The 24,134-nt window shown below is 45.5% G+C and overlaps 1 protein-coding gene across 1 annotated transcript in view; it reads right to left on the bottom strand.

The window, feature by feature from the left end:
• HFM1 (helicase for meiosis 1) overlaps positions 1-24,134 on the bottom strand; it is a 3,254,758-nt gene that overhangs the window by 854,906 nt on the left and 2,375,718 nt on the right. The window lies entirely within an intron of this gene.

The raw sequence follows: 24,134 nt of genomic DNA, 5'->3' as shown, positions 1-24,134 counted from the left end.
CAGTATCCTCCATTTACCAACAATCAAGTCAGAGAAAATTAGAGCTGGACAAAGGTTGCACTACTCAGTGCTGGAAGCTAAATAAGAATGTGCTCACCTTACAAGCCTTCCTGACTTTAGAAAATATGGATATCTGTACCATTACTTAAACAGAGCTCCATTTTATCACTAACATATCCTACTCCTTATTATGATTTAGTGTGATGCATACTACTTTTCAGACTCAGCTCTAAGAATGACTGGTACAGGTGGTTTGCTATTAGATTTACAAAACTGCTTCGGTCGACCGGCATGTGGTCGAAAGGCAGTTTTCAAGTTGGCAGAATGCTGAACCAGAAAACATCAACTACACTACAGCAAATGTGTAGTGTAGTTTATTTTTCTGAATTTGGCATTGTGTACGTAGATCGCAATTCAGTGAGGAACAAGGAATTAACCCATTTCCTCTCTGTAGTGCAATCTCAGAGTTGGTATATATAATGTGCAGGGGACGTGCATGTGGGGGTGTGCAAGGGGGCTTGCCCCCCTGCAAAATAGTAAAACACACATACCTTTGACTGTGGAAAGTCACCGTACAGTAAGCTGTATAGCATGGGTGACTGATGTCACCTACTGCTATGTCGAATACATCAAACTCCAGGAGTCAATGTATTCCATTTTGAGTTTGCTGCCTATTCAACGGAACGGCTTCGTCTTTCCAGGTTGCTGTTTTGACCAGTCGACTGAAGCAGTTTTGGGAATGTGATAGTAAACCAGTACAGGTGGTAGTGTTAAAATATTCTTATAAAGAAAAGATATTGGCAGCTTACAATCCCTGGACTCATATGAGTCCGGATTTGTTAAAGGATGATTCTACCTACTAAACTTAGTAGACTTCTTTGAAAAAATCACTGAGGGGCTGGATATGGGGCAAATCAGTTTATATCACTTACCTTGACCAGGCAAAGCCTTTGATATCACTTCACATTCAAGCATTATCAACAAATGAATCAAATTAAAGGTAAACCTTCATGCAACTAACAGGATATCAAACTGAACCCAATCAATGAGGATTTGGGGCCTATTCTGTAAATGGTAGGTTGGTAGTGGAGTGCCACTGGGATCTGTGGTAGGGCCACTTCTAATTTGTATTTTCTTCTCTGAGGATAAATTTGATGTTATGTATCTGTAGCTGACCACATTTTGCAGATGATGGCAAACTTGGAGCTATCACTAACTCTACAGAAGACTCTCACATCCTCCAAGTGTTTCCAACAATAGTGCCAGCTTAAAGTTAAATGATAAAAAGTGTGTAATTTATCCCTAGAGAAGCACAAGCGCACATACAAATACTATGATGCCCTAGAAACTGATGTGATCTTTAGGGAACTGGGCAACACATGATTCAACTGCAAAAAAACCCCCACTTCCTCACTATAAGAATGAAGAGCACGATTTTCATGAGATACACAGATCACCTTAAATTGTTGTGTATCTTCTCAGTCTGCTGTAAGGGTTGACTCTGCCTTGCCTACAAGGCCCTCTATAATACAGTCCTGTATAAACATCCCGCACATTTGCAAAACTTGTAACAACATGAATACCCTTTCAAAATACCTGAATTTCCACTGTAACATAAACAGAAACTGATGGTGGGATACATATTTCTCTCAAAGAATTCTTCTCTGGAACAGACTTTCCTTTCATACTAAGCAACTGCAAATACAGCACAGATGAGTGGGTGGATAACCAAAAATTCAAGCAATGACTGAGACCCACTTTCCCTCATGGAAAGGTGGAGTAAGTAGTAGAATTTGTGGTACCTAGGCTGCAAATGATCTCTCTGATCAACAGACAAGTAATTAACATATGAACCTGAATGGAATGATACATAAGGAGCCTACCCAGTAAGTAATCTGCAAGGGAATTTTATTCAGTAGACCAAACAAACTACTCCAAATTATACTTACCACTAGGTGGTATTTAGTAGTAGAACTCTTAAGCATAAGATGACTTTGGTTGGTACATGCAAGAGTCAGCATTGTCAGTAAAGCATGTTAAAAATATATTTGATGGTTAATTGCGGTAGACTTAACACTAATTTTGCTACCAATTAAAGCAGCCCTGGAAGAAATATTCGTTTACTCCACAACAAGGGACTTATTTAGAGGATATAGGCCAAAGAGCCTGATGATTCGATGATTCAGTCATGATAATTACATGATTTTAAAAGAACAGGTTTAAGTAGTTAAAAATATTCAGGAGAGATCTTCAGGGGCTCTGTGTTAGAATGGACAATATAATCGTAAAAGATCACTCTGAATTTGGCAGTCACAATTTAAAACTAAAAGTCCAAAATATATTGATACTTAGCTGAGAGAAGCAATTTTTAAAAAGAAGTTAAAAAATTAACCTTTCATCAAATTATGACGTCTTCTTCGAACCCTCATTCATCTCAGAGCATTTCTGTTCATTTTCAGCCTACTGTGATGTCCCTGGATTTTAACAGCAACTAAAGCACAACCTAATTCCATTTGGGATAATCTCAGGTTTCATTTTTTAGCAGATTATCCGGCAGAAATTAAACAGAAGAAATGTGCAGTTCTTAATGATAAAAATATTCTGCAGTTTCTTTTAACAGTGTCTGTTTACATTTGTTTACAGGGTAGAGCACTGGTCAAACATGAGTAATTGCAGCCTCAGCCCAGATTGAATACATAACAAAAAGAATTTATGAAAAATAAGTATACATGCAAGAAAATTAAATCTGATATAGACAATGGTACAGCAACTGATTAATACAATACTATATTATGTTAAGGTACACAATAACTTTCAGATGAGACAGTTCGGCAGAGAATAATAAATTCCTTTATTACAAGGAAATACGCATATGAAAGAGACCAGGCAAATCATAAACCTCTCTTCCCAAATCACAAAAGCCCATATTTGTTATACTTTTTCTTGATTAGTAACAATATTACTGTAATAATTACAAGACTGCCATGACCAATTAGAAATAAACACTACAGCATTAATTCTGCTGAGATTGCATGATTAGTTGTTGACCGCATTCTTTTACAACATATGTAACAGAACAGTCTTCACAACACAATTCCTATACTTTTATGACCTTGTCAGCACTTGCTAGGAACCTTCATATTGTTCAGAACAAAATTTATACTTTTCTGACCTCATTAACACTAGCTAATATTAGACAGGACGCAGGCTAACAGATGCACACTGAACGGCATTCTGAATATTTCATTCTACTTTGAAAGCACATTAGAAATGAAATGTAGACACTCACATTTTTATTTTCCCTTCTCTATACATCCCACCCGTTACAATTATAAAGTATAGTACTATGAAATTAAAAACATTTGTTAGAATAAAAGATGAACACAAATAGAAGAGAAAAAGAACTTATGTACTCACCATAATGTTACATCTGACTAGTTGTTCTTCATTTGCCTTCAGCCTGTGGGTTCCCAGATTCATATCGGGTCTGACTTGGCTGCATATCCAGTATCTGATCCAAGCTCAAAGCTCCTTCCCTTACACATAATGCTCCTGTCTCCTTCCTCCCTTCAGGTCGAGTTTGCTGCTCAATCTAGTACCATCACCCGACCCAACAGAGACTTGTCTGTACCAGAAACCAACAACAAGGATAAAAGGCACCCTTTGGAGGTGGCCTCAATTATACGTAGGAGGCACCAGCAGATCACACAAGGCCACGGGAAGGAGGGAAGGATGGTTGAAGATAAATGAAGAACAATTACTCAGATGGAACATTATGATAAGTACATAACTTCTTTATCTGAAGTAGTTGTCTTTATTGTCTTCATTTGGTCTTCAACCTGTGGTACAGAGGCTCCAGCTACCAGACACCTGGGATGCCCTCATGGAAGGATATTCCAGAGCACTGCGGAGCCAAAGGATGCCCTGTTCCTGGATACAATGTCCAATTTATAATGTGAGATGAAGGTATGGGGTGAGGCTCAAGTGGCCACAGAACAGATGTCATCTAATGAAACTCTGGACCAAAAAGCTGCTGGCATGGCCAGAGACCTGGTGGAATGCGCTTTCACCTGACTCGGTGGGGAAATGCCCCTGGCTGAATATGCCCGAATGATACATTAAGAAATCCAATGGGTGATGGTAACTTTAGAGATTGGTTTCCCTAAAAAGGGTATGGAGTAAGAAATGAAAAGTTGGTCAGATTTACGAAAGGTTTTTGTCTTGTGCAAGTAGAAAATAACTGTTTGTGCACGTCTAGTAAATGCAATTTGTATTTCCCCTTGTTTTGAAAATTTGGAAAGAAGACCGGTAGGTTGATTACCTGATTAATGTTGGCCTCTGAAGCTACTTTAGGTAGAAAGGAAGGATTAGTATGCAAAGGCACCCTGTCCTTATGAAAAATCATATAAGGGGCTTTGATCAATAGAGCCTGAAGTTCCGAAACTCGCCTAGCAGAGGTAATGGCAACCAGAAAGGCAGTCTTCCAGGAGAGAAAAGTACAGTTTTGTACCTACCATAAATGTAGATGTCCGAACTGGATAGCATCTGCAGTCATAACAACTGGCCATGAAAGGAGTCCACTTTCCATGCAAGTGGGTGGAACGCCCTTGTGCAGATTTTTTGAGCTGGTGATTGAGAGGGACGAACATTGCCCTGGATGATGTTGCTGATGAGCGCCAGGTTCCAAGGGTCCAAAGTCAGTCATCATATAGGGGTATGAATGAGTGCCTCCTGTTGTTTGATGTACCATGACTGTGTGGTGTTGTCTGTCCTTATCATCAAATGTCCTGCTTTGAGGAAAGGTCTGAATTTATCCTAGGTCTGGGTTGCGCTGTTGTGATGGTTTTGGCTTGCTTGGTTGTGTTGTGGAAAGAGGATTTGACTTTGACTGGCATGCTTGAGAGAACTCCTGAACTAGGCATTTATTAGAGGGGATTAGAATTTCTGCTTCTAGCTGTGCCTGTGTTTGGGACCATAAATTTTAGGTACTACTTTGTAGTTCATATGTAGTCTGGCATGTGGAACCAAGAGATTATGCATGCCCATGAAGGCCAAGGCCTGTAGAACTCTTCTTGCTGTTAGCTTGTTCTGTTTTGTTAGTGCCTGCAGTTAGGAATGAATGCATTTTGTTTACTGTGTCCAAGAATCCAAAATGTCCTTGTGGGATGGTATCAGCCTTGACTTTTTGTTGTAAATTGACTGTGTCCCAGTGTGCTTAGCAAGTAAATATGACCCTTTGTAAATCTGTTGTCAGCTTGCTTTTGTTGTCCCCCAAAGGGCAATGCTGAGAATTGATAGTGCTCTGATCCTGCAAGAAATCTGAGGTATTAAGTACCACCCAGCAGCACTACTTGCCCAGCATGGGAAGTTGCTGGAGGGTCAACATTTTGAATTTTGGGACAATGATGGTAGAACTTTGCCTTGTTCTGTTATTGGCACTTTTCCACAGCTCTCATCTTTGTTAGTTGCATTATCTCAGTTCCACCTTGGGGGTTGAACCTGCAAGAGAAATCTTTAACTGTTTGTACAGATTTTGCCTTTTCTTCCATTTTCTTCATTACCTGCTGGGCACATGCATGTCTTCTCACTGTGCCAGTCATGGCTGATCTCTAAATGAAGCCTCCAGTGCATCCATAGGCCACATTTTAAGGAATGGTTACTAACCTGTTGTATGTTATTTACCATTTCTAAGTTAACTGATCAAAGCAAACTCATGTGAAACTATGTATCATGAGCTGCTGGCTGAGAGAGAAAAGAGAGAGTAGCAGAGTTGTCTGTAAACCTTCCTGGCTCCACCCCTCTGGAAGGAATAGGTTTTTTGCTTTTTTTTAGCTTTGCTGCTGCCGAGGTTGCCTGGGGGATATGGTTTCGTGGTCAGGGCCTTGTATGGTGATGAGTAGTGGTGATGAGTGTGTAAAATCTGTAAAATGACACAGGTTGGGGCTGGGGCTGGAGGGTGTGTGCAGAGACATCATCATTCAATGCATTCCACAACAGAGAGAGAGAGAGGTATAGCTAAAGGCCTGTGTTGTGGTAGGTGGGCAGAAAAGTCCTAAGTCTTTTCTGGAATCTGAGAAATCCTGTTCCGACTGAAGGGCTGCCTGACGACAGGACAACCCAGTTGTTATGACTGCAGATGCATCCATGAAGGACATCTGCATATCCACTGAAGCTGCAGCTTAAAAAGGAGGTGAGACTAAAGCTTGAAGTACTAGGGTAAGATCTCATGGTGGTGTAGTATCCTTTATTGGGGGTCGAAGAAGAAAGGTCCCTTTGAGGAAGGCCTTAGAAAGCTTTGAAGATGCTAAGGAAAAAGAAGTTATGTCTTACCATAATGTTCCATCTGTATTGTTGATCCTCATTCAGTCATTACGCATGGGTATCAGTTCCGACCTAGGAACCAAGCTGGTCATTTTCCAAGCTCTCGTCAGCTTCAAACTCTCGAGCTAAACTCTTACTCACAATCCCCCGCTCCCTGTTACCTCAGATTGAGTTTGCAAGTCAAAGAAGGTAGAGGCTACCTCTGGTCAAATAACCTAAGAGAGCTGGATGGTGAGATCCACTAGAAACCACAGGATAGGGAAGGAGGGAGGGTCGTAATGACTGAATGAGGATCAACAATACAGATGGAACATTACGGTAAGTCATAACTTCTTTATCTGATATTGTTCATAGGTTCATAGATAGATACTAGCTAACTGCCTGCCCTGCGCATTTTAAGCCTAGCCAATTATCCCTTGTAAGACTCAAACCCTGCACCTTGTGTTTGTAAGGCAAACACCTTAACCATTAGGCCACCCTCCCAACCCCTAAATAAAGTTAATCCTCATTCATTCTTTACGCATGGGACAGAGTCCCCAGCTACCTCTATTCCTGGGAGGCTCTCATGGAAGGACATTCCTGAGCACCACAGAACCGAAAGATGCTCTTCCCCTGGAGGCCAAATCCAATTTGTAATGATTGATGAAGGTATGAGGTGTAGCCCAAGTTGCAGCTGCACAGATGTCATGTAAAGAAGCTCTGGCATGGAAGGCAGCAGAAGTTGCCACCGACCTTGTTGAATGAGTTTTCATGGTAGTAGGCAACGAGATATTGCACTGTGTATAGATGAAGATCACACAGTCCTTCAACCATCAAGCTAATGTGACCTTAGCAACAGCAGATCCTAATCTAGGTCCAGAAAAGGGCAAAAATAACTGGTCAGATTTACGAAAGGACCTAGAACTGTTTAAGTAAAAATGGATTTGCCTGTGGATATCTAGGGTATGTAGGCAATACTCTCCTCTGTTTGAATGATTGGGAAAGAAAACTGGCAATTCAATGGTTTGATTAATGGACATTTCAGGGATCACTTTTGACAGAAATGATGGATTAGTTCTCAGAGACATTCTATCTCTATGAAAAATCAAGTATGGACTCTTGATACATAAAGCTTGAAGCTCAAAAATATGTCTGGCAGAAGTAATGGCGACCAAAAACAAGGTTTTCCATGACAAATGCTTGAGGTCGCAAGAAGAGGCTGGTTTGAAAGGTGGCATTGTCAGAGTTTGTAGAACTAATGATAAATCCCATGGTTGAATAGGTTCTCTAAAAGGTGGCTTCAGATGATTCACACCTTTTATGAAGGTCTTGCACAATTTGTGGGACATAAGAGAGGAATCTTGGACATACTCGTGAAAATTAGAAATTGCAGCCAAATGAACTCTAATGGTAAAGGCTAATAGACCCGATTGGAAAAGGTTGGCCACATAGTCTAGTATTATCGACACTGGTGCTGAGTAGGGATGTACTTGCTTATCTTTCAGTCAACAGGTAAATCTTTTCCACTTGCTCAGATAAGTAATTCTAGTAGAAGACTTATGAGATGCAATGAGAATGTCACGTACTGGTAAAGAAAGATCATTCTGCCCTGCAATCAAGGGAATTGGAGTAGCCAAGCCGTGAGCTTCAGGCTGTTCAAGTTGGGATGAATCAGGTTCTGTGGATGTGAGATCAACTCCGGGGTTGGATGGGGAATCCGTGGTCGATCTAGTAGGTGAGGCCAAAGGAAGGGGAACCAAATCTGTTGAGGCCAATATGGTGCTATGAGGATCACCTTGCTCTTCAACCAATGGGCTTTTTTCAGAAACTGGGGAATGAGGAAAAAGGGTCTGAATGCGTAAAGAAGACTCGAGGGCCAATCATGGACTAGAGCGTCCCTGGATGACTATCCCGGAGGGGGAATCAGGGCGAAGTAGTTGCTGCATTTGTAGTTGGTTGGGGATGTAAAAAGGTTGCAGCAAGGACGGCCCCAGCGGTGGAAGATCACCGCTATCAAGGGATTCTGGGACCATTTGTGAGGTTGAAGAATGCACCTGCTCAGTCTGTCTGCTATCACGTTAGAACTCCCGCGAATGTGCGTTGCTAGAAGAAAACAGCTGGTAGCCATCGCCCATTGCCATATCCTCATGGCCTCTCGAAAAAGGGGGTAAGATTTGGTTCCACCTTGCTTGTTGATGTACCAGACCAGCGCCATGTTGTCTGATTGAATCACAATTGTCCCAGACAGCAGCAGGGGATGGAATGCTTGCAACGCCAGAAGCACCGCCCTCAGTTCTAGAACATTTATATGCAGATGGGCCTCCAGTTCAGACCAAGTGCCTTGGACTGTCTGTCCCTGACATAGCCCCCCCCACCCCATCAGGGAGGCGTCCATGGTCACTGTGGCCTTGGGTTGCTGAGAGGAGAAGGGGTGAGACCACTGTAACAGGTTGTGTGTCATCCACCAACTGAAATCCTGTTTGCACCTGTGGGTTACTCGAATCATGGCTGAAAGAGGATGCTGAAAGGGATACCACTGGGTGAGCAGTAGCCATTGTAGAAGTCTCATGTGAAACCTGGCCAGGGAGACAATGGTGATGGAGGCTGCCATGGAACCCAACAGCTGTAGAACTGAGTGAGCTGTGGATTTCTCCCTTGAAAGGATTGGAATCAGTTGTTGCTTTATCCTTAAAATTCTGTGCTCTGGAATAGCAGCTCTGCAGTTCTTTGTGTCAAAGATAACCCCTGTGAATTCTGTCGGCTGAGATGGGGTGAGATTGAATTTTTGCCAGTTTATGGTTATGCCTAGCCTTTGTGCAGCGAGGAGAGAGTATGCCAGGGCTTCTTCCAGTAGATGTCTGATGGGGGCGGAAATGAGCCAGTCGTCTAGGCATGGAAACACCTGGAATCCTTGAAGTCACAAGTGAGCTGTGACAACTGCCATGCACTTTGTGAACACCCTGGGGGCTGTAGAGAGTCTGAAGGGCAGTGCTCTGAACTGGTAGTGACTGGCTCCCGCACGGAAGTGCAGAAATCTTTTTGATGGCCTGTCCACTTTTATGTGGTAGTACGCATCTTGAAAATCTATCAAGCACATCCAATCATCTTTTTCCAAAAGCAGGAGGATAGACTGTATTGTGACCATCCAAAATTTTTGTACTCTCACAAACTTGTTCAATGCACTGAGATCCAAAATTGGTCTCCAGTCCCCGGTTTTCTTTGGCACCAAAAATAGTCTTGAGTAGAATCCGGATCCTATCTGGTCTGGAGGGACTATTTGGATGACTCTCTTTCTTAGCAGCTTTTCTATCTCTAGTGCTGCTTCTTCCCTTTGACTGGGTGGAACGTCAGGAAGGTTTTTTGAGGAGACAGGACAAAGATCAAAGGTGATATGATAACCTCTGGTTATAATCCTTTGTACCCAAGAATCGGTGGTGATGGTTAGTCAGGCAGAAGGGTACAAGGAGAAAAGTCCCCCAACTACCTCCAGAGGAAAGGAGTTGGGCCTCTCTTCAGGAGCGCTGGTAGGATTGGCCAGGGAAAGAATCCCTGGAACCCTGGTTATGCAGACCCCCTCTGCCCCGAAAGGAGCGTCTTCCCTGTGAGTTTTCCCCTCTGCCTCTAGGGGAGAACTCGGCCTGTGTATCACGGAAAGGACCCTGACATTTCTTGAACCATATCTTCCCACTCTTTTGGTTTCGGGAGAAAGCACGTTGAGGGGAAGAATAACGGACACCTACGGCAGAAAGGGTCTTACCGTCATGTTCACATCTGGCCAGTGTGCTTTTAACTTTGGGTCCAAACAATGAGGAGGCCTCAATGGGGGCATTAGAAAGGAAGCCTTAAAGGGTTCCGGAAAATTGGACAAGTGCATCCAGGCGTGTCATCTCAAGACCACAGCTGAACCCGCTGCTCTAGCTGCTCCTTCTGATGCATGAGATATCAATCGCATAGAGGAATTGGATATTGACTCAATGGTGGCCAGCTGAGAGACCACTTTGTCATGGACCTCATCAGACACGGCACCAGCCAAGGTTTCAGAGAGCTCAGAAATCAGATCCCGTTGAAGCCTGGTAAAGTGTGCCATATAATTCAGGGACCTGATAGTAAAGGTCACTGATGCAAAGGTGCGCTTCCCTATCCTGTCCAGGGCCTGGGACTCTTTGTTAGGTGGATGGACAGTCTGCCTTTCTTCTTCTGCCAGATCCTTTTTTGCTGCGGCCACCACCACCAAAGCATCCACAGGAAGACCTTTTGACCTATGGAGATCTGTAGCAGGAGGGGACAAAATCTTATCTGGCCTCCGGGGAATAGCTTAGACGGTGTCAGGAGCCTTCCAAGCACGCTGCACGATAAGCCGGACAAGTTCATCGGCAGGTGGAGTAACCCAGGAGGTAGGGGGCCAGGCGTGAAAGGCCTGCAGGAACACATATTCTTCAGAGATCAGATTAGAGGACTGCCAGTCACCTCTCTGTTTCAGGATTTCTAGGATATCACCAAAGGATACCTCAGAGTGTGACTGAGGGGATCCTTCCCCCTCATCAAAATCTGTGTCTTCACTGAGGGACTCCTCTGTAGAGTCCATGTGCTTCCTCTTACACAAACTTTTCCGCTGGACTTCCTCAGTGGGAGAAGCTGGGGAAGACAGCGGAAAAGGGGTTTCCTGTGGGAATATGTCCTGAGGCCCTTGCACCCGGTGTCCGCTCGGTGCGACTTGTGAAACCAGTGTACCAGAGGAGGGCGGAGGGATAGACAGTCCAGTATTGCCAGCAGCGAAAGCCTTCTCCATCAGTTGGAAGGCTAATCCACCTGAAAAGGAGTGAGTGTCTAGGACAGGGGTCACCCCTCCCCTAAGTGGCTCAGCCTGCCGACACGGAATCCCTAGATGGCTGTGGAGCAGCAAACTATGCGTGTCACAACTGACATCCTGGGTCATAGCAAAACTTTTCTGCCATGAAGGCAACTGCGGTTCCTTACTGAGATCCATAAAGGGAACAGCAGAAGGGGAAGGCTGTGCTATATCCATGGACTTCAAAGGCAATGAAGGAGGAGAATAAGAAGGGGTCTTTGGAGACGGGTGATCACCTCTCAAGGAAGGATAGTTCCCAGGGGGTGGGATACCTCTGGCCAAGAGCACCTGATCCACAAGACACAACACATCGTGTTCGGAAAGGCTTCTAGTGGACCTCACGGAGACTGAGAGAAAAACAGGCCTGTCCACAGAAGAGGCAAACTCGGTGCCCATCACACCAGTCCGCTCCGAGAACAACGGTGCCAAGAGAGACTGGACTATGGGTGTCTGCACCGAAGAAGTCATCGGTGCCAAGGTCATGATCTGCACCGACACAGGGATCGGTGCCAAAGTGGTTGTTGGTACCGAAGCTGGAATCGACAAAATTGGAGTCAACAATAAAGGAGTCAGTTCCGAGTAAGATATCGGAGCCAATGTGGTCAATGTCTGCGCCGACTGAACGGTCGGTGCCGATACAGTGGTAATATTTTGAACCGAGGAGCCCCTCGGTGCCGATATAGTGAAGGCTGCAGGAGAAGACGGAGCCGAGATCACTAATGGAGCCGAAGGCCTCGGTGCCGAAGATCTAGGCACCAACAGCACTGGGGCTGACTGAGTGAGCTCTGGAGCTGAAACTTTAGTCTTTTTAGGTTTTGGTTGGCGGGAGTCCCCAGCCGGGGACGAAGGCAAAGATTTAGCATTGGTAGGAACATCCAAGATTTTCTTATGGGCTGTAGGAGGGATTGAGACCTCCGACCCAGAAATAGCCTCTGAAAAGGGAGATTTAGGATGTCCCTTCACCAACAGCTTGCTTTTTCTTTCCAACAAAGTCCTATTTGAAAAGTTTTCACAGATAGTACAGGGTGGGTCAACAGATAAGTAGGATGCCCCCAAACAATAAACGCAAAAAGAATGTGCATCGGAAGTAGGTAGTCTGTGTCCACAATCAGTACACCGTTTAAACCCCGGACTACCTTTCTTATCTGCCATGATAGCAAATTAGATATCAGAAAAGGGTACCAGCAATCTTACAAAAGAATACCCGAAGGTATGAGAAAAAGGGAAAGATTACCAACGATGGAAGGAAAGTATACTTCGCGGTAAAAAGGTGGAGAAAAGAGAAGAAAAACCTGAAGAAAATATGGTCGCTAGATGCGATAGGGTAAGAGACAACGAAATAGAAACTTTTCTGACAGAAAAGTAATATAAATGACTATTCAGCAACAAATAACTGTACTTAGCTCAAGAGAAGCAGCTTGACACGACTGAATGACACCGTGGCAAACGAAATCTGAGGTAACAGGGAGAGGGGGATTGTGGGTAAGAGTTTAGCTCGAGAGTTTGAAGCTGAAGCGAGCTTGGAAAATGGCCGGCTCGGTTCCGAGGTCGGAACCGATACCCATGCGTAAGGAATGAACGAGGATTAACAATATCAGATGTCATATTATCCCCCACATGATAATTAGAAATTGCCACAAGTTGAACTTTGACAGTAGAAAAACTGGCACCTTCTTGAAAAATTCCCGATAAAAATTCCAACAGCGCAGAAACTGGAGCCGTGAAAGGATCTAATGCATGCTGAGAGGCCCAGATAGAAAAACGTTTCCATTTGCTGGAGTACACTTTTCTGGTGGAAGCCTTATGAGCTGCCACTAGAATTCTTTTGACGGGAGAGAATAATCCTGGAGTCCTGACTATCATGGAAACTGGAGCAGCCAAGCAGTGAGCTTTAGACTGTTCAGGTCTGGATGGGGAATGCCTGAAGGATGAGATATGAGATCCAGAACTGGATCCAACATCCATGGTGGAGCCACCAAATGAGACCTCAGAGAGGGAAACCAGACCTGACGAGGCCAGAATGGGCAATGAGGATAACTAAGTTCCCCAGCCTGTGAGCTTTCTGAAGAAATTTTGATATTAAGAGAAGAGGAGGATAAGCATACAGAAGACCGAGGGGGGGCAAGCATGAATCAGAGCATCTCTGGGGGTCTTCCCCCTGAGGGCTATTCAGAGCGAAGAACTCACTGCATTTCGCATTGAAAGGAGAGGCAAATAGATCGCAGCAAGGCTCACCCCACTTGTGAAAGATCTGTTTTGCTACTGAAGGATTCAGAGACCACTCATGAGGCATCAGAATAGATCTGCTGAGCCTGTCCGCTAGAATGTTGGACCTCCCCGGAAAGTGCATTGCCACCAGAAAACAGCCGTTGAGATCGCCCAGTCCCATACTCTCATGGCGTCACGACATAGGGGATATGATCTGGTCCCCCCTTGTTTGTTGATGTACCAGACCACAGACATATTGTACATCTAGATAACAATCATTCCTGAAGGGATAGGGGCATGGACAGCCTGCTAGAAGCACCGCCCTCATCTCCAAGATGTTGATATGCAAATTGGTCTCATAGGGGGACCACATGCCTTGGACTGTCCATCCCGAGTAGTGCCCCTACCACCCCAGCTGGGAGGCATCGGTAGTCATCATGGCTGTGGGAAATGTCAGAAGAAAGGGATGTCACCAAACCAGATCTGAGGAATGAATCCACCACCGAAGGGAGTCCCTGCACAATTGAGAGATTCGGATAGGGTGAGACAACAGAAGATCTAACAGGGATCATTGTACTGAAAGGGGTCACTGAAGGATCTGCATGTGAAGACACACCAATGGTAAGAGATTGATCGTGGCCACCATGGACTCCAACGCCCTTAATACAATTTCCGCTGTTGGAGACTGAGTTTGAAGAATGCACAGGATATGTAGCTTCAGACTGCGTATTCTGTCTGGAGGAAGAAACACACTGGTTCAAATTGTGTCTAATCGCACCCCAGTGAAGTCTAAAGTTTGGACAGGGGTCAGGGATGATTTGTTGAGATTAATGGCAATGCCCAACCTCTGGGCTAGAAGAAAAGAATCCCTCACTTGACAAAACTGATGCCTAGATGAGGCAGCAAAGAGCCAATCATCCAGGTAGGGAAATACCTGAATGCCCTGGAGTCTCAGGTGAGCCGCTACTACTGACATCACTTCGGTAAACACCCTGGGCGCTGTGGTGAGACCAAAGGGGAGTGCTCTGAACTTATAATGATTGTCTCCTAGCCGGAAGCAGAGAAACCTCTGAGAGCATCTGTCCATCTTGATATGATATTATGCATCCTGGAGGTCAATCGAGCACATTCAATCTTTCTCCTGCAGGAAGGACAGGCTAGATTGAAGGGTTACCATCGGAAATTTCACCTTGGCCACAGACAGGTTCAAGGTGGATAGATCTAAAATGGATCTTAGTCCCCCTGTTTTCTTTGGCACCAAAAGGAACCTGGAATAAATACTTGATCCAAAGTGGTCTAGGGTGATGGATGGGATGACTCGCTTTCTTAGCAGCGTTGCGATTTCCCATCCTCCCTGTGCGTGGGTGGAACGACCGAGAGGTGTTTGGGTGGTGGAGGTGGCTTGAGGAAGGGGATTGAATAGCCTCTGGATATAATGTGTTACACTCAATGAACTCTTGTGATGGACTCCCACTTCGTTAGGTTCAAGAAAAGACAGCACCTGACTGTCTCCGGAGATGAGCAGGCAGGCAACCCTTCAGGGTTGTTGAGCGGGTCCATCAGAGAAAAGTTCTTGAGACCTGTAATTTCTCGGACCCCCTCTGCCTCTAGGATGACATCTATCAAATACCCTCTGCCCCTGGAGGAAGGTGAGTTCTGATTGTCTCGGGGAAAATTCAGAGATTTCCGAAACCAGATCTTCTTGATCCCTCACAGATTCCTAGAGAAGGATCGCTGAGGGGGCGAGAAGCAGATCCCGATAGCAGACAGAGTCTTCCCATCCTTCTAACTCTGAACTACAGTCTCACGTACCAACTTCCCGAACAGGGAAGTACTGTCGTACGGGGCATTGGTAAATGATGTCTTGAAATGTACTGAAAACTGACAGAGCCAGAGCCAGATATGTTGCCTGATGGCAACACCTGTACCAGCTGCCCTAGCGCATCCTTCAGCTGCACGGGAGAGGAGGCACATAGAGGTGTTGGCAACTGATTTTAGAGTGGCCATATGAGCAGAGAAAATCTTTTCCTCCGCCAACATGGACTCCGGGGTTGACTCAGTGATCTCCTTAACTAGATCTCGCTGCAGCTGAATCACATGTGCCATGTAATTCAGCACCCGAACAGAGAAGGTCATTGAAGCGTACACCCACTTCTTGAAATGGTCCATCACCCTTAACTCCACCACCATGGCACCAATGGGGGATCCCTTGTTCCAATATAATCTATCTGAGGGGGTCGAGACCTTATCCGGACATTTGGGAATGGGCTCCACCGTGTCTGGTTCCTTCCATGCCCGAGATGTAATGAGATCCACTAAAGGATCTGTGGGAGGGGACACCCAGGAAGTAGAGGGTCCTGTGCCAAATGCCGCAAGGAACACTGATTTGTCTAAGGTAGGTTTTTTGGGCAGACCACCCCCATCACTGGCGAAGGAGTTCCATGATGTCTCCGAAGGAGACATCCTTGGGGGTGGCCAAGGGGAACCTTCTCCTTCCTACAAATTGGTGTCTTCAGTGGGCAGTCTAAGTGCCTCCTTTTGCATATACGTTTGCTTGGGATCTCCTCAGTGGATATCTCTGGGGAGGACTTGCCAACGTCCTGCTGCTCCCAAGTGGAACCTTCCTGAGAAAAAGTGGTGGCAGGCTGTCCCTGAGATGGCAGGATGGCCAGAACCACACCAAAAATGGAGGGAGTCAGGGCAGAGTCTGAAGATGAGATGGTCAAGGGTCTTGAGGAAATCGAGAGAACCCTCTCCACCACATCAAAAGCTAAAGGGGAACAGACATCCTGACAAAGGACAATAGGAGCCGTCAACCTCTGACCCAATGGGGGAGTCAGAGCCGAACCTCCAGGAGTCAAGATACCAAGAGGAAGGCTGCACTTTGACACACTTGGAACTGACACCAACCCCTCAGATCTGATGCCGAGGCTATGGCCTCCGAGACCTTGTCAGATTCGACCTGCTCAAGGTCATAGCCAGCGCCGAGGTACAAGGTACCATTGGTGCCAGCACCTCAACACCAAGAGTCCTCGGATCCAAGGGCTCCAAAACCAAAGGTCAGATTGGAGAAGGAGTAATCGGGATGAAAAAGGGCTGTGTGCTCCTCGCTCCAGAGGGAGAGGGAGCAGGCAAGACTCCCATCTGTATCTGGGTGCAGATGAACTGCTTCTTTAAGGCTCCAGTTGGAGTGGGAGGAAGAGGCGACTGACACCAGCCTGGAGGGGTAGTGAGGAGATGCCTGAGCCAGTGACCAGATCCAGGGCTCCTCTAGCTCCGGGGAAAATTGAGGAAAATAGAGCCAGGGAGACTCCGGTCTTGGAGCCAACCTAACTTTAGGAGGCGGGCTGGCCGAAGCCGAGTGATCCGGGGATTGCTTCCTTGGCCTATCCTTTCTAGTTTTGTCCCCATCCCCAGGCCTCTTGGTGGGAACTTGAGTCCCAGAGGCCGGGGAGGAGGCATGGGCAGAAGCTGGGGGCACAGGAACTTGAGTCTCCAAAGAGTGAAGAAGGCCATTAAGAATTAATTTGTCCCTCCTGTCCTTAAGTGCCCAGGGATTAAACCCAGCACAGATGGAACAGGAGGTCTGGAGATGGGCTGCCCCAAGACACACTACACAAAGAGTGTGGCCATCAGCTGGGGAGAGCTTATGACCAGACTCTGTACACTTTCTCTAGCCAGGTTTGGGAGTGTCAGACATGTCCCAACCACAGGCCCAGCACACTCACAATCACACAGACCACACATGCAAGGAAAGAAAAAGGGAGAGAGATAGTTTTTTTTTACCAACAGAAACATGGGAGGAGGTAGAAAGTAGAAAGGGAATGTATAGAAAGAAAAGGTAAATATTTACACCAAAAAGTAGCACATACCACAGACCTTTTATGCAGGGAGCTTGGATCACGATGCGGACATGTAGGTGGCAAATGAGATCTGAAGGAAGGAAGGAGAGAGGAGCATTATGGGTAAGGGGAGGAGCTTTGAGCTTGGATCAGATGCTGGATATGTAGCTGAGTCAGATCCGATACTGATCCGGGAACCCACAGGTTGAAAACTAAACAAAGACAACTTCAGATTAGAAAGATCAAACAGTAAAGTATAATTATAAGTATAAAATAATTAATTTATTTCAAGAAGAATGAAGGTAAATCAAAACAGTATTTGCATTGCCAGAACCCATTTCTTAAGATCAGATATTTTTATGTCAAGAAGCAAATAAAATATTCAAAAATCTGCTCCAATATCCATTAACTTTAAATTTCAACTTTTTTTCTCAAGGATACAATTTTAGTTGTTCCTACTTGTTACAATTTACAGCAAAATGCTGAAAATATATTTTTTTAAGTAACACGGAAGTGAGACTAAGGTAGACTTCCTTTTATTAAGGAAAGGTCACTGGGGTAGACTCAGTGACTGTAAAGTCATTCCCATTGAAACAGTTGACCTACAGCATAAACCACTGAGTGCCACAATCAGGTGCAAGCAGTGGTCAAAGAAGGCTCTAAGGGTCAAAAGAGTCTAGGTTGAAGACCTGGAAGTTGACTGGGAAGAAAATATAACAGTTCAAAGAATTACTTAGGGTTCTAGCACCTCAGGAAGTACAAAAATAGATGGAGTTGAAGAAGAAATGGCAGCAACTCAAACAACATGTGTGAGGACTATAGAACAGATATGTGACCAAGTCAGGTATGGAAATAAGGTACATAAGGAAAGCTAGTGGAAGAATGCAGAAGTCCAGGAAGTCATCAAAATCTGATTTTTCAAGGGAAAAAAATACAGCCTCCATGGGACCCAATAACATTCCAGGCTGCATCCTACTTTAACTCATGGCAGGAATTTGCAGCATTAGGCACCCTAAGAAAAATGAAAATATCCAAACCCAGAAAAAGCTGAATGGAGTAAATAACCAAGAGCACTGCACCAAAAATAAAGATCCAACAGTTTTATTCCACCACAATAAGAGTTTAGTACTTTCGTCAAAAGTACATAAAATTGACTTCTTCAGAACTGTGGTGTAAAACTGGTGGTGTAAGGTGGAATAAAACTGTTGGATCTTTATTTTTGGTGCAGTGCTCTTGGTTATTTACTCCATTCAGCTTTTTCTAGCATTAGGCACCCTATTCAACCAAAGCCTGAGTGCCGACTTTATTGCAGCTGAGTGGAGGACAGCTACTGTCATCCCTTTGCACAAAGGTGGAACATCCACTGATCCAGGAAATTATAGACCCATCAGCCTACCTAGCCTGATCTGAAAGGCCATGGAGCAAATTATCATGGACTTCATTAACAAGGACATTGGCAACCTCCAGACACTTGATCCCACACAGTTTGTTTTTGTCAAGAGGAAATCATGCCTGTTAAATTTGGTCGATTTTTTTCAGACAATCACCGAAGCCATAGACGAGGGGAAGATGGTGCACACTGCCTACCTTGACCTGGTCAAGGCCTTCAGTACTATTCCCCACTCAGGTAAAACAGATAAACTGTCTCAGCTAGTCATCAATCCATATGTTACCAGATGGGTAACAAACTGGCTCACTGATAGAACCCACCTAGTCAAAATAGGGAAAGCCATTCTGTAGTAGTAGACACTTAACAAGCGGTGTACCTCAGGGATCGGTCGTGGGACCTCTGCTGTTTGGGATATACTTCTCAGACGTGCAGGCCAAATCTAGTTGGCTATGGCTGACCAAGTTTGCAGATGACTGCAAGCTGGGTGCTGTCATCAATTCTCCTAGTGATGTGAACATCCTCCAATAGGGTCTCACCCAAAGAAATGACTGGTGCCAGACACATGGCCTCAAACTGAATGCCAATAAATATATAATCATCCCTTTTGGGGAGAATGATGTCCCCACAAATTATTACATTGATAACAATGCACTAAGCACGCAATCAGTCATAAGGGACTTGGGAACTCAGGTTGATAGCACACTGACCTTTGACCACCATACTGCCTCCATTGTACAGAAAGCTTTCTACATGGCCCACCTCATTAGTAAGGGTATCTCATCCAGGGACAAGATGGTCATAACATCACTGTATTCTTCCCTTATAAGACCGATTATTGAATACAATATCCCCTTCGGCATGTACCTCACAAAGCCAGCAGCTGGAGAGACCACAGAGATTCCTCACCCAGAGAATCCAGGGTCTCAAACTTCTACCTACACAGATAGGCTAAAAGCCCTGTCCCTCTACTCAGTCTCCTACAGACTCCTCAGAGGCGACCTCTGTCTGGCATACAAAGCAATCTCAGACCCCTGCCCTGATGGGATTGCTGCATATCCACAACTCAAATCAAGTAACCCACACGTGAGACCTCAACCTGGTCTGTGACATCAATAGGACTTGTTGGTGGGACAAATTTATGTCCCAGAGACTCCCCCTTTTGTGGAATAAACTCCCTATCCATGTAAAGCAGAGTACCTCATTAAACATTTTTAAGCGCAACCTGGATAACTGGATGGGGAACAGAAAATACACCCCTGGGATTTCACCTATGTTCCTGCTGGACAGTGGCATAAGGTGCTGACTTGTTGGAACATGGGCTAAATTTCTGGCTAGGCTTGTAAGGACCTCAGGGCAAAAAGCCTAGTAGCTTCCTATGATCCTAAGAAAGATGGAGTGCAGGAAAAACTGGGAAATAGAGCCAGGTTAGGAAGAAATACTGGCTGGCTAATGAAGAGGCTAAGAGAAGAGTTGCAATATCAAAGAAAAAGAAGTTATGTACCTACCATAACCTTCCATGTTAGTTGTCTTCTTCTCGCCTTCTTTCTTGCTGGTTGGGTTTGGAGCTGATCCTCTGCTCCGACTCGGCCATCTTCAAAAGCTCGAGAGCTGCTTACTGGCTCGAGGCCACCCTATATCCCATGATGCCTGGCGCTAGATACCCAGATCTCGTTTGGTAAGTCTAACTGCAGACATAATAAGAAAGGAATCCTATCCTAGAATGCATAAATCCTACTGGAGAGACTACTAGTCAGAAAGGAATAGCCAGAGAAGACTCAGCCAGTGAAAAATCAAGAGGAACTCTTCTCGGTCCACTAGGATAGGGGGATGGAGGGCGGGACGCAAGAAAGAAGGTGAGAAGAAGACAACTAACATGGAACATTATGGTAGGTACATAACTTCTTTATGTTAAGTTGTCTATCTCGCCTTCATTCTTGCTGGTTGGGACAGCGTCCCTAGCATCTAAAATCCTCGGTGGCTCATCGGAACAAACTCTTCAGAACAGTGGAACCAAAATCAGCTCTGCTCCTGAAAACCACGTCCAACTTATAATGCGAAATGAAAGTATGTGGGTTGGCCTACATAGCCGCAGCACAAATAGATTCCATGGGCAACCTTACCTGAAAGGCCACCGAAGTGGCTAAAGCTCTGATGGAGTGACCTTTTGGTTTAACTGGCAATTCTTTATTCCTCAGTTGATATATAAATGTGATGATAGAAGTCAATCACCTGGATAAGGTTACTTTGGAGACTGGAAGACCTTGTTTACCCACAGCATAAAACAAGAAAAGTTGGTCCGATTTTCTAATGTCCTTAGTTCTATGCAAATAAAAGCGTAGTTGCCTGTGAACATCTAACTGATGCAATTTATATTCCGCCCTGTTGGAGTGGTTAGGAAAAAACACTGGAAGGTCTATGGACTGATTCAAGTTATTCTCTGAAGAGACCTTAGGAAGGAAGGAAGGATTAGTCCTGAGAGCAACCTTGTCATTGTGGAACACTAGGTACGGAGGACGGATACAAAGAGCCTGAAGTTCCGAAACTCTTCTGGCTGAAGTAATAGTTACCAGAAAAAGGGTTTTCCAAGATAAAAACTTCAAGGAATAAGAAGCTGCAGGTTCGAAAGGGGGCAAAATTCGAGAAGCTAAAATCAAATTTAGATCTCACGGTGGTGGAGGATCTCTCACTGGGGGCCTGAGCAGAGTGGTCCCTTTGAGAAAGGCTTTACATAGTTTATGAGACATGATATTATTTTCCGACAGGCCAATGTGAAAATTTGAAATTGCAGCTAACTGAACTCTAATTGTAGCGGAAGCGGACCCAGCATGGAAGAGTTCCGCAAGAAATTCCAAAATGTGGTGTACAGGGGTGAAAAGGGGTCTATACTCTTTAGCCTCTGCCCAGGAAGAAAAACGCTTCCACTTACTAGCGTAAGTTTTTCTAGTCGTAGACTTGTGCGATGACAAAATAATTTCGTGCACAGAGGGGGAGATATCTGGAAGCCTGGCTAAAGTTAGAAGTGGAGCAACCAAGCAGTGAGCTGGAGAGATCGTAGGGAATGGTGTAGCCCACCCGATTGATGAATCAGAAGGTCTGGAACTAGGTCCAGAGTCCAAGGCTGCTCAAGAAGATGACGATGCAAGAATGGGAACCATATTTGTCGAGGCCAGTAAAGAGCAATGAGGATCATTTTGCAGCCCAATATGGTAGCTTTCTGTATTAGCTTCGGGATTAGGGGAAAAGGAGTGAATGCTTAAAGAAGTCCCTGAGGCCAATCGTGGACTAGAGCGTCTCTGGGGGAATGTCCGGGAAGTGGAAGGAGAGAGAAGAAATTGCTGCACTTGCTGTTGAAGGGAGTTGCAAAAAGGTCACAGCAAGGTTGGCCCCATTTGCGGAAGATTTGGTCCGCAACTACCTGATTCAGAGACCACTCGTGAGGCATGAGAATTGCTCTGCTCAGCCTGTCTGCTATGACGTTGGACCTCCCAGGGATGTGTGTTGTGATCAGAAACCATTGGGAAGAGATCACCCACTGCCAGAGTCTGAGTGCTTCTCGACATAGGGAGTAGGATCTGGTTCCACCCTGCTTGTTGATGTACCACACTACTGACATATTGTCCGTTTGAATTGCAATGGCCCCGGTAGGAAGAGAGTCCTGAAGAGCTTGCAACGCTAACAGCACGGCCCTCATCTCCAAGACGTTTATATGCAGATGGTACTCGTGAGGTTGCCAGGTGCCTTGGACTGTTCTGCCCTGATAATGCCTCCCCCACCTGATCAGGGAGGCATCCGTGGTCACCGTAGCAACTGGAGGGGGGAGTAAAAATGGTCTGCCGTGGGACACTGATGTGGAGACCATCCACCACGCAAGGTGCTTCTTGCATGCTTCTGTGATCATAATCATGTAAGACATGGGAAGCTGCTGGAAGGACCATTGGGTGAAAAGAAGCCACTGGAGAATCCTCATGTGAAAGCGAGCTAAAGGGACGAGTATGATCGCTGCTGCCATGAGACCCAGAGTTTGGAGGACAAACCTGGCTTGAATTCTTTTGCATGCTAATAAAACCTTCACATGTTGGCAAATCACTAATACCCTGTCTGGTGGAAGGCTCATTGACATGTCTTTTGTATTTAAATTTGCACCTATAAAGGTGATAGATTGACAGGGCGACAATGCAGACTTTTCGAAATTTATTGTGATACCTAGCCTGGAGCAAGTCTCGATAGTGCAGTCTCTGGCTCGCAGAAGGTGATGCCTGGTGGTAGCAGTGAGGAGCCAGTCCTCTAGATATGGAAACACCTGGAATCCTTGCCGTCTCAGGTGAGCGGTAACTACTGCCATACATTTGGTGAACACCCTGGGGGCTGTGGTGAGACCAAAGGGCAGAGCTCCGAACTGATAATGGCTGGCTCCCAGCCAGAAGCGAAGGAATCTTCTGGAGCGTCTGTCCATTTTGATGTGGTAGTACACATTCTGAAGATCTATAGAGCACATCCAGTTGTCCTGACCCAGGACAGGTAAAATGGACTGTAGCGTGACCATCCGAAACTTCGTTCTTTGTGCAGACCTGTTCAGTCTACTGAGATTCAGAATGGGTCTCCAGTCCCCTGTCTTTTTTGGTACCAAAAAGAACCTTGAGTAAATTCCGGATCCTTGTTGGTCTGCTGGGACTTGCTGGCTGGCCCTTTTTCTTAGCAGTTTTGAGACTTCTTGAACTGCTTGGTCCCTTAGATTGGGTGGAATGTCTGGAAGGGACTTGTTTAACCTTAAGGGGGTGCGAACAAAGGGAATTCTGTAGCCTCCGGATATAACAGACTGTACCCATTTGTCTTGTATTATGTCTTGCCAGGCTCTTGGGTACAGCGATAATCTTCCCCAGATTGCCTCCAGAGGTGGGCAGCTGGGCAACCTTTCAAGGATGCTGGAAGGGCTTCTCAGAGAAGGATTCTCTGCTGCCCTGATTTTGTGGACCCCCTCTGCCACGAGGGCAGCGTCTATTATTGTTCCCTCCTCTGCCCCTGGATGGGAACTCACCACGTGTGTCCGGCAAGGCTCCCTGGGATTTCCAGAACCACATCTTTCCACTCTTCTGACCCTTGGGATATGGTCTGGAAGGAGTGGAAAAATGGACTCCCACGGCAGAGAGAGTCTTGCCTTCCTGCTCACACTTGGTAAGGGTGTCCTTCCTGTAATCCAAAGAGAGAGGAATCATCAAAGAGGGTGTTGGTGAAAGACGCTCTGAAAGGTTCTGCAAAGTTACATAGCCACACCCAAGCATGTCTCCTTAGGGCAACGCCTGTGCCTGTGGCTCTACTCGCACCATTGGCTGCATAAGAAATGAGCCTCATGGAGGAGTTCACCACTGAATTAAGAGTCGCCAGCTGGAAGGCTGCCTTAGCCTGGGCCCCCTCAGCTGATGGATCTTGTACGGTATCTCCAAGCTCTTTAAGGAGATCCCTTTGAAGACGGGTAAAGTGGCACAAATAATTCAGGGACCTCATGGAAAAGGTCGCTGAAGAGAACATCCACTTCCCATATTTGTCC

The sequence above is a fragment of the Protopterus annectens genome, chromosome 10.part0, assembly GCF_019279795.1.
Source record: "Protopterus annectens isolate FY-2018-M chromosome 10.part0, PAN1.0, whole genome shotgun sequence".
NCBI lineage: Eukaryota > Metazoa > Chordata > Ceratodontiformes > Protopteridae > Protopterus > Protopterus annectens.
Note: the sequence above shows the minus strand (reverse complement) of the source record. Positions and strands in the feature narration are given on the sequence as shown.